Raw genomic sequence first — 13,690 nt, 5'->3', positions numbered from 1 at the left:
CTGGACAGTGTAGTTTGCATCAGCACATGAAGCAAACCTCTAATTATGACTTATATTTGTTTCTACAGATATTACCAATACATCAGTGGCCAATAGCCAATACTTGAAAAAAAATGAGAGGATGGATTTGATGTGTGAACACGTCCTGCGTCACAACACTCTAAAACAGATGTGCTTTGTCAGCATCCAGACTGATGAACCAGAGATATCATGTGAAGAGAGAAGAGACATACAGCTCACTGTCTGTAGGCCTGGTTCTCTTTTCAATCAATTCATTATTGTCAAAATGTATGACATCATCTGTTCTCTTTCTTGATAATCAGCTGCTCTTCTATTTCTTCTCCTGAAAAACAGGGTAACTATAAACCAGTTTTTATTTTTGGGGCTTTTCTTGCCTTTAATGATAGGAAGGAGAGCAAGCTGTGAAATTGGGACAGAGAGAGAGAGGGGGAGGACATTGCAGAAATGGCCACGGGTCGGAGCTGAACCTGGGCCGCTGCAGGTTGAGGCACTGCCTCCACCAGTTGAGCTATACACTGCCCTTATAAACAAGTTTACTGATTAACTTAATGAACTGATGTATAATACTCTGAACACCACTACTTACACAGATAAAACTCATGTAATCAGTATAAAAGGTAGTTGTTTTTTTAGCTAAATACAAAGCTTCATTTTAGACAGGCAATTACAGTTGTGTACGGTCGAGCATGTTTATGTGCACTTTGTAAAGATGTATGATCTAAGAAGTAAAAAAAACCTCAACAATGTTTTATATTCAAATCCATTTATTCATGTCACAAACTAACAGCATCAGCAAATTGGTTCTCTCTCACACACACACACACACACACACACACACAGAGAGAAAACCACAGGCTTCACAGTGTAGTTATCTGGATGCAACATTAGGGTAATGTGACCAAGCAGAGGCGTCTTAGCTCATCAGCAGAATAAGAGGGGTTTGAGGTGTACAAGTGTGTAGTGTGTGTGTGTGTGTGTGTAGTGTGTGTAGTGTGTGAGGGTGGGGGGGGCAGGATTCAGGGTGTACACAGCCGTGTAGTGAGATAAGAAGTTGCGGGATTGTAAAGTCGAGTGGGAGAAAAGAAAAAAAACAGAGACAACAGATGGATGAAGAAATGTGAAATGGGTGTGTGTGCAAGTGAGAGAGAGAGAGAGAGTCCATACCACAACTCCATAGCAGCCATGCCACTATTAGAGGTCCCATTTCTAGTACTTAGGTAGAATAAGTAACTTGTAACATATTCCTGTACTTTAAAAGTAGTTATTGTTGGACACAGTTACACTTAAGAACCTTTAATGATTCAGATGTTGCTTTTATAAACAGAAAATCATTGTTTATAGTCAACATGAAGCTCAGAAATGATTTTTGTTGCGTATACAGAAGGTAATCACTTTGTACTGGTTTTGCACATTGATGAAAATACAGGAAAATATAATCCACACACCACTCTAATAAATGTTTCAAGCCTTTTATTCTGCAGAGCACAAGTTAATAATGTACAACTGTCAGCCTCACCACGTACCATCTGCTGAGTGGGTGCAGCCCTCTACCTTTCCTTTATCAAAGAAGCCGTTAGCAGGGGGTTCCCAATTCCTGCCAGAGTCTTATTCCTGTGATTTAAGGAGGAGAAGTCCAGTAAAGTTTGATGGTGGTTAAAGATGGTGGTGCTAGTTGGCGTTGCAGAATATTCCTCGTGGAAGAGAAGATGTTAGAGAGCGGGAACCAGAGCCTGAACACAGCTCCACATGATGCTGATATCCAAATGAGCGGTGAGGATTATAGCCCAGGTAGCGCATGCGTGTTCGCACTGTTGCTACAAACACATGGACACACATTGGTGTAGGGAAGCTCATGTGTAACAAGACATGTGTATTCGCACACGCACACACAACAGGCAGGGGAGTCTCACACCTGCTGTTCGTGTTCATGAACAGTGATGCCGTAAAACCAAAATGTGAGAAACATCGCAGCAAAAAAGCTCACGCAGGACACGACGTGTGTATTCGCACACACAACAGGCAGATGAGTCTCACACCTGCGGTTCTCGTTCATGAACAGTGATGCCGTAAAACCAAAATGTGAGAAACAACGCAGCAAAAAACACTTTTCTCACCAAACTCAGACACGCAGCACGGCTTAGCTGATGTAAGCACTTTTTGTCTTTGCTGACAGCCTCCTCACACCCGACAGCACGCACACATACAAACAAACAAACACAAACCCAGAGTACCTGTCATTTTCTGTTCTCCAGAAGATTAAAAAAAAAAAAGAAGAAGCTTCATTTACCCCTGAAGGGTGGTCCACACTATTGCACATGCAGTGGACATTCGGGCAGCGGACGCCACGAGAAGCGAGACGAAAGCATGTGTGTGGAAAAGAGAAGCAGGAGTTATGCAAAACCAATCACGCGGCACAACTTCGTCACTCAATCACCATGCTGCTATTTGAATGAGTAAAACTGGCAAATGCTTATTCGTCAGGAGAAATGCGGCTTCATAATCGGTTTGAACTGTGATTTTAAGTGTGTTCACTTTGAATGTGCATTCGTGTAAAACACACATTTCATTTTGTGTCGCATCACAAGAAGTCAAATCATACTCTGCGAATCGTCAGGCTTATATGAGATACACGTAATAATGAAGAAGAGATTTACAGTACACACACACACACACACACACACTAACATACACATACACACACACACACACACACACACACACACACACTCACTCACACACATACACACACACACACACACACACACACACATACACACACACACACACACACACACACTCACACACATACACACACACACACACACACACACACACAATCTGTCATAAACAAATAGTCCTTTGGGAGGAATTGCAAGGGAGGGAAAGTACCTCATCAAGACAACAACAACATCAGAGGTGCAGGGAGTGACAGCTGCTCACTAACAGAGACACGATGGATCACCTCTGCACCATAACAAACCCAACGCTGCACAGCACGGCAACCATGCACAACGTCTGGTGACAAACAGAGGACAAGAATGTGAGGGACAACATCCTGTTGTTGAGGGGTGGCCTCTTCTACATGATGCACATCACAGTGGTCTCAAAAGCTAAAATACTCTTATTTAAGTGTTTTCCAAATTGTGATTGGTTTTTAAAATGAAAAAAAAAAAATCTTCAAAGGGTTGTATTTGAGCTCTTGTTTCGGTTATTTACAGTTTCGCAGTTTCAACCTCACTCCTCCTCTGGTCGAGCTCAATCTTACTGTGTTGAAGTCATGGTGGGCAAACCTGGAGAAGCTAATAAGCCAGGAGCTAAAGCATGAGTAGCCTACATCTGCACTGAAGGTTAACGTTCCCCTCTGGTTCACATTGCAGGGGTGTCGCAACAGGGTAGGCAAAGCAGACGATTGCCTGGGGCCCTCCGCTGGGAGAGGGCCCCCCTGAGAATGGCTGATTAAGTTAGTACACAGCAACAACAATTGCCCAGGTCCCTTTTGTCTGAGGCCCCCAAAGTCCTTTGAAACGCCCCTGAGTGCATGTTTCACATATCAATACAATCTCCAATGGATTTCAGTAGCACCTCCCGTTACAGTAGTTTGTGATTGCACTGCTCAATATTTTTGTTTTAATTTGTCCGACTACATAATTACAAGTAGAATTGTGATTTTTTTTTTAAACTGCTGAAACAGCAAAGCGTCTGATCAGACAGTCAACTGTTGAGATGTTATACGTGAGGTTCAATTGTGTTTATTGCACACAGAGGGAAGGATTTAGCCATGTTTGTATCCATGGATATTTTACTGTAAACAGAAATCTTGATGAAGATAAATGGATACACTGGTGACTACAACCATCATTTTCACACAAAATGGACTGTATTTTTTAAAATCAGTCTTATCAACCACTGAAAGTACTCTGCAGTGTGTGTTGAAATTCACACACAGTTTCATACATGATGCTTTTTCTATCAAACCATTTGTACACTGTCGCTCCTCCATCAGGGGCAGACACTTTGGAATGCAGACTGGAGACACCAGGGATCAAACAAACGACCAAATTACTTAGTAGATGACCCACTCTACCCTCTGAGCCAGAGTCGACCATAATGCACAAATGCATCTTCAAATGTAGCCATGATTTGGCAACGGAGTTCACCCAGAGTCTTCCTTTCACACATGCACACCACAGTGGGAGGTTTTCTGCACAGGCGCATTCACAACAGCAACAAATCTTCTGCATTGTTCAGGCGAGAGGTGCAGCAGACAGAGACAGGAAGTGACGTATTAAATCTGCTGCAGAGATCACTCGATTTTCTTGACAACACACAGTCACCAGTGTCAGCTCTTATCACCACAAACCCTCTTGACATCTTTGTCAGTGTCTTCTACGTGTGTCACCGCTTTTTCACCGGGAATTTTTTTTTCTTTCTTTTTTGACTCACTTGCGGGTTAGAAGCATCATCAACAATCTCATGTACAGACAATATAAGTATATGCCAAAGACTTTCTGCAATTGTTTTTTTGTGACATCACATTGCTGCTTTGACTTTATCACTTTTGATTTCTCAGTAAAGAGGCCCAAGTCTTTTGTGGGTATGATAGGAGCAAGAAGCCCTGCCCTGCCACACCCATCCTGAGCACAAACCACACACACACACACACACACACACACACACACACACACACACACACACACATCTGACCACAGTAGGCACATCTCTTGGCCACAATTTAAAACAATCAAACCTACCCCACCATGAGCCATGGCCACACCTAGAGCCCCCCCTGCCCTGCTATTATGTAAAACAAAGGTCATGCCTATTTAGAAGTGACATTTAATTTCAATGAGGGTACATGTTTGTTGTTATAGTAGGAATCCCTGACTTGATGTTTAGCTGCATATACATTCTGTGTGTGACATATTTAATCATTCATAAATGTAGACTATTGATGAGTGAAAGTTGAAAATTACTTACCTCGGGTAACTCATGAGTCAGTCTCACACATAAATGCAAACAGGCGCACACCTGCCCCCAGGGGAAACCACCTCAACGTGCGTCGCCTTAGATAAATTGACTAGTCATTATAATACACAAGATGGCTGCAATAAACATTGACAGGAAACCCCCCTCGCCCATTGTTACATCCAACAATGCCCCCGCGTAGAGGTATTTGTTCTGACTCAGTTGTCATAAGTGTTATTGTTTGACATTTTAGTCAGGTGAGTTATAAAGTTCAGGTCCACAGCCTTCTGGACAGATAACTTCGGGGCATGGAAGAGTTTTTCATATGCAAAAACACATGCGCTCATTCTCATGCACAGGTGCTTCCAGGTAGATAACACGGTGTTGGGCAATTTTATCATCAAGGAGGACGTTACAGTTTCTCACCTGCCGTTGTATGAAACTACTTTCCTCTCCATTCTTCACAGCAATAAAAGGAAAATGCTCGTGTCTCCTTTGTTGTCAAGTCCATGATTAAGACCTCTTCCTTTAAAGGGCATTCTAACTGCAGTGGCCTACAACTATTTCATTAAAACTATCATATGAAAAAATGTTTTTAAACATGGACGTTTAAGTGGAGCCACGAACACACTGTTCCTGAAGCAGCCAGAGGCAGACGTTTTCTGGAAGGACATGGTGAGGATTGCAAAACAGGAAACACAGGGCCTTGATAACGCACACACACACACACACACACACACACACACAAGGGCACATACAAAAAGTGTGTGTGTATATGTGTCACAGTGGGGCCTTTCTGATGCTCCACTCTACCCACTTCAGTAAGTACAGTGTGTGTGTGAGTGAGTGAGTGAGTGAGTGAGTGAGTGAGTGAGTGAGTGAGTGAGTGAGTGAGTGAGTGTGTGTGTGTGTGTGTGTGTGTGAGATGTGTTTAGAGCCTACTATACGTGCCAAGATGATCACAAGTCTTTCAGGACGAACAGGTACCAAAGGAGGGAGGCCTGTGGGTTAAAAAAGAAAAGAAAAACATGAAGGACAAACACCATAAACGAAAGAAAGTAACATGAGTAAGCACTCATTAAGATGGATGAGCACCTCCTCTTCATCTCTGTTTCTGCAGTGTAATACACATGAACACGCTCATTTGACAGGACGTTGTCTTTTCTGTGAATCGTGGACAAGTTTGAACAAGCAGCCGTCAGCCCGTGATGACACAGTACACACAGATGCTGAACCGGTCAGGCAGCACTTAGAGCAGTGTAACGCTTCACCAGAAAAATGATATAGTTGTGTCATGAGCGAATGATTGTTGCAGTTGTGACAAAAGATCCTAAATCCTGTATGAGGCCACTGCTGTGTTTTTATGCCTGTTAGAACAAAAACAATCATTGTACATAACTCAATCCCACTTTTGAGGTTTCCTCTTTCTTATGGCCTTTTCCTTTCTCGTTTCTTTCATCCCATAGGAATTATTGTTTGTTGGAAATGTATTTTGCACATTTGTTATACTCACTGTTCGTCTAACGTTCTGATCCACTTCTCTTGCTGTATTTCATTGGAACTTTTAGCTTAAAATCTAGTCCGTGTCCAAGTGTTGGGAGTTGTTCTGGTGAAAATAAAAAGGTAACCCCCCAAAATTGGATTTATTAGAACCTTACATTGACAGATAAAGACCTCAGTAGATAACTCATATCACGAGCTGCAGCTGCTTCACAGTCAAAAACCCTTTTCAGACATAAAAACCACAACAGTTAAAGAAATGCCATTTTGTCCTTCAGACACTTCTATCTGTTGTATAATTCTTTGTTATGACTTCATCCAGACACGACAATACCGATTCCAGAAAGCGCCATGCCGCTCATGTGATGTATGGCACCTAGTTTGAGGGAGTGGTGTCACTGCTGGAAAACAGCTGTGATGAAGAATGATTTTTTTTTTCTCTCAGGGTTGACATCAGGAGTGAAAATGTACAGCCAAAACATTGAGGCTGGTATTGTTTTCACCTTGTGACTCATCATGGCAAAATGCGGTCCTGGAAACATCAACTGTAGCCACAGAGGAGGGTTTAAAGTACATTGGCACGTGCATATGTCTGTTTGTTTGTCTGTCTGAGTTACAGTCGTGCAAGATGCAGTCATAAAACTTCACAGGTGTGAAGTTGAGATCAAAATGAAGGCAGATTTTGAAGGTGTAGTTCACTCATTCAATAATGTAGGTTTATTACTCATGGGTTGGAACCGTGTTTCCCTTTGAGAGATGGGACATTTTTTCAAAATTCTTGTTGATTTCTCATAAAATAATTCATCTTGATGATATAAAAATCTGGCATATTTAGGAGATTGATATTTATGAGTGTGTTCTATTTGGTAAAGATCCAAATTAAAATCTTTATCTAGGGAATTTAAATGTGGTTTTGTAAGAGGACGATTGGGCCTTGGCAAAGGTATGAACTTTAAGTATTTTATCAAAGACAACATGTTGTGTGTAATGTAAAAGGGCTTGTGTCAGGTGAAAGGCAGTGGGTGAGGGAGAGGTTGTTTTGAGTTATTGCAGAAAACTGGCTGCTGCTTCACACCCAAAGAGTGTTTAACTGGTTTCTTTATCCCTAAAAACAAACATTCAAACCACTACAGTACAAATACAAATATTCTTTCCTTTTAAATCAGCTGCAAAGTAAAAAAAGAAAAATTCCTTGAGAAGCTGGAACCCACAACAACATTTATATGGACCCTGTTACTTAAGAGAAACACTATATGCAAATGTATGGTTTTGTCTTACAGTACATGCTGTGGTATGGATCCATGAATGTGTGTTTGTGTGTGTTTGGGGGGGGTTCCCTCTGGAACAGGATATAGCTGTGCAAACACCTAAATGACTCTTTTGCTTGTGTTTGCACAAGAGATGCAGCAGAAAAAAAGCAGATCCTTCAAGTTGAGCCTCAGGTCCAGTGTACCCATGAGGGGGACTATACCACAACCTGTCAGTCTGAGGACCAGGAGATTAAATCTGAGTTTGGGATTTACTTTATCATAAAATAAACCTCCAGGCGCACGTTGAAAAAAGGTGAAAACCTTTTACAAATATAAAAATGAATGGATAAGTTGGCAAGCAAATGATGCAGAATGCAAAACTATGCAAATAAGATGCAAAGGGTGAGTCACTGTTGATGATGGAAAATTTATATTTGGCCCAGAGACACATTGACGTGATACTTAGCAATTATATTAAATGTGACTGATCCTAATGTTCCATTATGATTATTACTATCCAGTTATGACAGTAACTAAATACATTTACTGTTTACTTGCTTTTGTACTAGACTACATGCCACTACATGAATTTAGACAGCATATGAAACATCCTTGACCCCTATGTTGGAGATACTTCTTAAATATTGATGCATCACTATCAGTCATAGAGGCATTTTTCTTACTTTTATCTTTACCCTCCAGTTATCCTCAAATTTAATAACATCGTTTATCCTAGGGGTGATTTTGACCCCAAAAATTTAACCATCAAAATCCTCCCACCCACTGAATATATCTAATTTAAATGAATTTATTAATAAATTGACTATATATCTGTAGTAATAATAAAAACACTATATTTCTGTCTATAATGTGTTGTCAACAACACGCAAAGGCACTTTACATCGAGTAAAAACAGAGAAGAGCAAATAAGACCAGATAAATATTAAGTTCCCATCATTAAGAGTCCTGAGCTATTTTTTACACCCTTTTAAAAAATGTTAAACATGTCAATGTTTGGTATCTTATTGCCTATATGACAAGACAACTCATATTTCACTAAAAACACCCCAAAACCTCAAATTTGATTTGGAAAATTATCTGGGTTTTTTCTTTACAAAAACAGCAAACATGCTCAACGAATCATTTTGAAAGTTGAATATGTAAACAAAGGTTGTATATTGGAAAGTATAACTGTAAAACTGATTTTACATTAAGTAAACTATATTGACTATTTGAAATAAAAAGCAGGTAATCACAGGTGTTTCTTTCTTTGCAGTATTTATACTCTCATATCTCCACTTTTACTTGACCTATCAACCCTAAACAAAACTAGCAGCTATGAGCACCTTCGACTTCAGTTGAATACAGCGCCCCACATTTGTTTTTACGTTGTGAGGTCTAGAACCAGTCATTTGATTGCAGAGGCCTGATCTGTGACCCGAGAGTTAATCACACATTAAAAGTAGTTTTGTGCATCTCTCACACAGTTTCCCTCGTATTCCAACACCAAGGTTTTTGTTTCAGTTGTTCCCTCCAGAGAGAGGTCAAAAGTCAGGGTCAGTCACAGTTAGACACCTCGGACATGTCGTCCAGGCAGGTGTTTGTCATCAGCATAAATAAATTATGTGATAAACAAAGTACTCATTAAAGATATAATCAACTAGGCGTGCTCTTAATCAGCTCATAATTCCCCTGTATGTTCCTCAAAAGAGGAGGATGAGGCGATGAAGGAAATACATCCCTTCAGATCCAGCTGATAAATGGTGACAAAGAACAGGTTTGACAGCCATGACTTTATCCTCGCAGTCAGGGATGGATGGTTGGTAAGAAGACAGGAAGGTGAGAAAAAAAATAAAGTCACGTCACTGGCAATTCCATGTACTTTAGTGGGTCACGTGAGATGCGGCAGGTGAACCACACCCTGGCACATAAAGCAAAGGTGCATTTAAGCTTTTACGCTGAGTCAGTTCACGGCATTAAGGGCCTGTCTCCAAGCTGAACACATCTCAGTAGACAGTTATGAAAAGAGGTGGCCAGCTGATGCCTATCTGGGCTTTTTTCTCATGAATCTCACACTTAATCCCTCTAGATCAGTCACTAGACATCAGGCTGCCAAACAACCACCCTGCCCACCTGTAATGCATCGAAACATGCCCCTAGTGTTCCCATGCTGCTCCACAGTATGTATCTATATATCCATCTCCCCTGTCTCCCTCACCTGTCCCCGTTCCTTTTTTTCCTCCTGGACCGAAAAACGCCGGAGGTTTTTCTCGTGGGAAACTCTCGGGGAGGTATGTTGCTCCGTGAGCAGGGAGTGAGAGAGGAATCCCGTTTTTCTGGGTTTAAACTCATCACTCCCTGTTCCGCGATCCCATCCCAGGCTCGGTGTCACAACCAGCATCGTGTCAGGACTCGCCGCGGTGTTAGGAAACTCTCGCCCTGTTCTCGCTCAGCCGGATCTCTGGGTTTTGGTTGCACACAGTAACCTATGCACTATTTCACTCTCGACTCTGATCCCCTTCTTAATCCGTCTGTGTTTTTAAACATCCTTGTTTTAATCGCCATTGTTTTCCTTCTTTCCTTTTCCAAGATAAAGCAGAATTTCAAATCTACATTTCCATGGAAGGAACAAATTGCCATGTATACATTCAAACTATATGATTTGTTCAATTCATGGGCAACATTTTACAATGATTTGGAGGAATTAAAGTAGTTCATATTGATGGATGTTGAATAACTTAAGCTTTATTGTTAACAGAGAATAAGAATCATTTATATAACCTGAGATCCTTCCCTCTGTTGGGAAGGATCAAACTCCCCACTCCAGTCAAACAAGGACTTTTCCAGAAGTCACATGGTTTTCAGTAAGGAGGTTCATTACTAAAGAGAATAAAACAACTATCTAGATATGGATTTTTTTTCAAATGTAGAAAAGATGGTTACGGTCACATAATGTCACTGTAATGATGTGTTTTATGGGATATTGTCAATGGAGTAAACAATTAAAAGTGTCAAATGCATGTTACCACCCAGTATGAAAAATAACATATTGTATTTGTTTCAATGTTGATGAGAAAAGGAAGATGTACCATGTATGAAAAGTACAATAATTTATCCATGAAGGGAGAATAGATGCACCTTCGTCAGAGAGAGATAATAATCTAATCCATAATCTATACCATGGTTATTGTTGCTCAAAATAAATGGCCACAGTCAGAAAAAGATCATCTCATTTTTGTTAAAGGTTTTTGTGGTGTGCGTACTTATGAACACTGAAGGAAGTCAGTGAGTTCAGAATGAAACCTTTGTGTTCTTCTGATTTTGGAAAAATTACAAATACCGTCAAGACGCGACCCCTACGATTACTACGTCAGGTATAGGGGAAAAGTTCTTTAAAATTCTGACAGGTACCCTTGAAATGTTTAACCTTATCTTCTACATCAGCATAAAGCTGCTAATTCCGCCTTCAAACTGAAGGGGAGATTGCACTGAAATGTACTTTTACCCTTTGGAATTCCTGTCAGCATTCAGATGTCACATATGTTAAATGTGGATGTAACAGTTGGGTGTTGGATTTGATGATGGATTTGATGATTAAATCATTTGAACGTGACTGTGCCTACAGATGGAATGTTTCTGACAGTTGATTAAATCAGACAAGTCAGTGTCTGAAAACATCTAGATCTGTATAACAAGACTTGGACACTTCATGATATCAACAAATATGGATAACAGGAAGATACAGTCTCTTCTGCACACTTCCTCATTCCTCGTCTCCTCTCCTCGTTTCCCAGAAAGTCAAACGGAAACTAGGATAAATGATAAAGGAGGAACCCTTGTGTTTGTGTCTCTCTCTTTTTAATACATATATTTATATTTGTTTGTGCTTTTGTAGGTCCAGTGTGTAAGATTTAGGTGAAAGGGAACTATTGGAAGAAATCTTATGTAGAATAATCCTCATGATGTTTTCACTAGTTCGTTTCATCTAAATTGTATGAATTGTAGTTTTCTTTACCCAATGAAAAGGCCATTTATATTCAAATACTTTATATTTACATCGAGGGGACCCTCTCTACGGAGGCCGCCAAACTAAACACCTTTTGAGTTTTAATGACAACTGAAGGCTTCCACAGGTTCTTTTTCATGTTTGGAAGACACTAGATATCACAACATTCTACACACTGTACCTTTAATTATAATCAACCTAGAATACCAACACACCACCTTTGTAAATGTTCTGGAATTTTGAATATTTATCACAAAAGGTCATTTTAAGTTTAACGCAACTGAAAGGAGACCACAGACATAAGCCACTGATGTATTATGAAATATGTTCAATCCACATTTCGTTGTTCGGTATTTCATTTAAGAAGCACAGCAGGTTCACATCCCCATACTACTTTCAGAATCCCATTGTTAAACCGATACGCAGATATAATTTTAGTTTCTGTTTTGTATCAAAATCTATAAAAGCCATGGTAGCAAGGAGATAAACAACCAATCAGAGAGCAAACCACAAAGACACAGACAGGTGGAGCGACGAGCAAGCTGAATGACCATATGTCCAAACTCCCGTGGAAAGTAAGACACTGACAACAAGAAAGGGAGACAAAGGTAGAAGCCAAAAGTGAGGATGAGAGAAATGAATGAAGCGAACACGACACAGACTCACACTGAGATGACACAAGAGCAGCCGACGTCCTTTCGCTTCGTAGTGCAGAGTCGGAAAAACGGCAGGAAACCAAATTATTCCCTGGACGTGAGACTAGAGTTGCGAATGAACGGACGAGTAGAGAGTGGACAAGAGGAGACAACAGGAAGTGATTGAAATCAGATGGCGGAAGTGTATGACGGAGACGCAGCAGCGCTTCCTAGGTCACACACAAACACGCGTGTGCATACATGCACGTTTTGTTAACTAACACAAACGATGATGCAAGTGACACCGTGGTGACATAACCACAATTACACATGAAACTTACATATGACAGGAGGTGTTTTCTGCTTCTGATATAATTTCACTTTTAAATATTTGTCTTACACTTACATCTTTCATGTGAGTAGACTGGAGCCCATCGAGGGGAAGGTCACGGGAATGGTCACGTGAAGAGCTCGGGAGCTGTTGGGAAATAAAAAATAAGACTAAATTTAAGTTTTATCTGGAAGCGGTTTGATTGAAAAGGGGGAACCATCTTTATTCTATTGTTTAATCAGCTTGTGGAGAAACTCTTATAAGAGGAAGTTTGATACAGGGGGAAGAAAAACTAAACATCCAGTTATTTTATGTTTCACATTAGCAGCGGAGCTTTGGGTGTATCCATCTTAATGCAATATGCACGCAACAACAATACACACACAAGTGCACCCGCCCTGTGGCACATCCACAAAAGAAAAAGAGGAAATTCTCTTTCAATGAGGTGAACAATACTTGACATATCTTGACATAGTTTTACTACACACTTCCCCTCTTTGTGTCAACTTCCCCACAGTTTTCACTACCATACTACTAGAGGCTGGATATGAATGAAGAAAGACGCACTCACACACATATGCAGAGGGAGAGAGAACAAGAAGAGCTGTTTTGCAATTGGAAAGAGGAAGGTGCATGTGTCACTCATTCTTTTGTGATGCAACATGGACAACTCAATGAACGCCCGCACACACTCACACACAGAGACACACACAGAGACACACACACACACACACACAGGCCCACATTACCTCCGTCTCTTATCCAATCTCTTATGCAAAATTTATTAGATCCCCTGGGTACATTTTCATGACAAAACGCCCTTGTTAGCCCAGGGACAACGAGGAATCTGACGGGGCATGATGGAGCATGCAAGCAAGAATCCCTCTACACACACACACACTCGTTTGAGCTGACCCACCCCACTGTGTGTGCACTCAAGTCACCCATCTCTGTCTGCGTCCACCTCACTGGCAAAGCAGAT

At 40.8% G+C, this 13,690-nt stretch overlaps 1 long non-coding RNA gene across 1 annotated transcript; it reads right to left on the bottom strand.

Moving 5' to 3' along the window:
* Positions 1-767: 767 nt before the first annotated feature.
* On the bottom strand, positions 768-12,564 carry LOC109632443 (uncharacterized). The gene is made up of 2 exons (XR_011239282.1): positions 12,409-12,564; positions 768-5,987 (listed from the first exon to the last, which is right to left on the bottom strand). It is a non-coding gene; the product is annotated as an uncharacterized lncRNA (long non-coding RNA).
* Between the last annotated feature and the right edge of the window lie 1,126 nt (positions 12,565-13,690).

Source organism: Paralichthys olivaceus, chromosome 19 (genome assembly GCF_024713975.1).
Source record: "Paralichthys olivaceus isolate ysfri-2021 chromosome 19, ASM2471397v2, whole genome shotgun sequence".
NCBI lineage: Eukaryota > Metazoa > Chordata > Actinopteri > Pleuronectiformes > Paralichthyidae > Paralichthys > Paralichthys olivaceus.
Note: the sequence above shows the minus strand (reverse complement) of the source record. Positions and strands in the feature narration are given on the sequence as shown.